This window comes from Echinops telfairi, unplaced genomic scaffold, assembly GCF_000313985.2.
Source record: "Echinops telfairi isolate 266 unplaced genomic scaffold, ASM31398v2 ScPeMD7_655;HRSCAF=1070, whole genome shotgun sequence".
Taxonomy (NCBI): Eukaryota; Metazoa; Chordata; class Mammalia; order Afrosoricida; family Tenrecidae; genus Echinops; species Echinops telfairi.
In genome coordinates this window covers 34,193,904-34,196,638 of record NW_022104553.1, presented here as the reverse complement: position 1 = coordinate 34,196,638, position 2,735 = coordinate 34,193,904, and positions in this window count along the sequence as shown.

The window sequence follows — 2,735 nt, the reverse complement described above, 5'->3', positions numbered from 1 at the left end:
TTTAAGACCCCAGACGCTATATCTTTTGATAGCCGGGCACCATCAGCTTTCTTCACCACATTTGTTCTTTTGTCATATTCAATGCTGTGAATCCAGTCCCTAAAACAGTGCCCAGGGCAGTGACCACAAAACGGAGCCCACTGGAGGGACTCACAGTGGCCCTCTGGGTCAGGGTAGACCTGCTTCTGAGGATTTCCACAGCTTTGAACCTTTACAGGAGCAGAGAGCCTCGTCTTTCTCCCAAGAGATGCTCAGTAAATGCTTCTGGAATGAAGAGGTCCTTATTGTGACTGTTCTCACTGAATTTTCAGCACTACCAGTTACCACAGCACACCTAGCCTATTCTGGAGCTATTGTACACAGCCAGTAAGTGCTAGACTCAGGATTTGAACCCAGGAAGGCTGGCTTTATAGCTGACCTCCCCCTTTAAAAATATTTTAATAGACATTATTATTATTTTCCTCTTTGATCCATTTTTATTTATTTTTTGATAATCATGTGACTTTCTTATTTTAAAAATACTATAAATATGAAATAAAAGGAACCCAGTAGAACAGTGCATGATCATCATGGTGATACAGCTATCTGAATCTTCGCACAGTTCTCTTTGCATATATATATTTATTTTATTGGGAGGCTCTTACAGCTCTTATCACAATCCATACATACATATATCCATTGTGTCAAACACATCTGTACATATGTTGCCATCATCTTTCTCAAAACATTTTCTACTTGAGCCCTCGGTATCAGCTCATTTTCCTCCTTCCTCTCTCCCTCCCTCCCCCATGAACACTTGATAATTTATAAATTATTCTTTTTCTTTTCATGTCTTACATCGACAGCTGTCTCCCTTCACCCACTTTTCTGTTGTCTGTCCCCCTGGGAGGGGGACCACACACCGATTATTATGATCAGTTTCCCCTTACTTCCTCGCCCCCTTCCCTTACCCTCGTAGTATCAATACTACCCTTATTAGTCCTGAGAGGTTTATCTGTCCTGGATTCCCTGTGTGTGAGCTCTTATCCATACAGCCATCCTGAATCTAGGATCCGCCCATCTTGTCACATGTACACCCTTAATCCCTCCTCTCCCTATTGCGAGTATAACCCTAGATTGTCCCCTCCCATTACTGTATTACCTATAGTACAACCCTTTCCTGTGACGTATGCCTTTACCTGTAATTAGGGAGCTTGCAAGTCCCCAAAAGTATGTAAGCCTTGGTTAGCAATAAATCTCTCTCTCTCCTGCCCTGTACCACTAAAGGAGCTGAGGTGAGCATGCGACCAGGAGATGTGGCTGACTCCTTCATTTTACTCTCTCTCTGATCTTCCATCTTTCTGACTTTAATCTTTACTGAATATCGCTGAACAATTGCGCCTACTGGACTTGTGATGACTTGTTAGGGGCGGGCTCCCCTGATGTCTTACACCAACTGCTGTCTCCCCTTCCCCCCCCCCCCCTCATGAGCCCTTGATAATTTATAAAAAATTTTTCATGTCTTACACCAATTGCTGTCTCCCTTCACTCCAGTTTCTGTTGTTTGGCCCCCTGGGGTTGGTGGTGGTGGTTATCCATCAATCATCAATTGGTGGTGGTGGTTATCCGTCAATCATCAATCGTTGTGGTCGGTTCTCCCTTCCTCCCCTCCTCACCCCTCCTTCCCTTGATCCCTGCTCCCATTTCTGTTCCCGAGGGGTTTGTCTGACCTGGATTCTGTCTTGAGCTCTACCTGTACCTGTGTACATGTCTGCTCCTGTCGAGATGGACAGAATCACAGAAACCCCACCCAGGGTCACTACGAGTTGGAATGCACTTGATGGTAGTGTTTTGTCCCTACAGTTTTGCATCACCTAGTTGGAGTCCTAAAAAGGGACTTTAGAAAGGTCATGGAACAAACATAATGGAAAGATAACAGAGGATGAATCCTTTTTAGACTGGCTTCTTTCACTTAGCATACATGCTGAAGGGCCTTCCGTGTCTGTAACATCCATATATGTACCACAGCTTATTTCCAGTGACCTATTGAAGAATCCCTTGATTATTTCCCATTGGAGGTTACACATGCCTACATTTGTGTGCAGGTTTTTGTGGGGACATGAGTTTTCAGTTCATGGGGGTAAAAATAATGGAGACGCACAAATGCTGGACTGTATGCAAAGCCAGTGTTAAGCTTCGTTAAGAAATGGCCAGATTGTTTTCCAAGGGGACTGGACCATTTGCACGGCCACCAGCAATGCCCGTGGGCTCCGGCTGCTCTCCATCTTGCGGGTGTTTGATGTTCTAGTGTTTGGGGTCTTAGCTATTCTAGCAGGGGGAGGGGTATCTCAGTTGTTAGAATTTGCCATTCTCTAATGAAAGTTGTTTCATACACTTAGTTGTCCTCTGTCTTTTGGGGGGCACAGTGTTGGTTAAGATTACTTGGCACCCAACATTCATTTGTGAGCTCTACAGAGGAAATAAACCTCCGGTGATCTCCCTCTGTCCTTAATAGAGGCACGGGAGGAAACTGGCTACCAAAGAGAGTAAGTGCACTGCAGAGATCATCGGAGTCACAGGAGATCAGAGAGGTAACCTTGACTTGAAGGGTCAAAACCTTGTCAGTTGATGCCCCCCTGATGCAAGTTGGTTTTCAACATTTCCTGTGTTTTGTTTTGTTCCATATTGGGGCTATCTGAGCGATATTTTGTCACGGAAGCTAACCCTCTTGAATTTGTGTTCTATGTTTTTTTGTT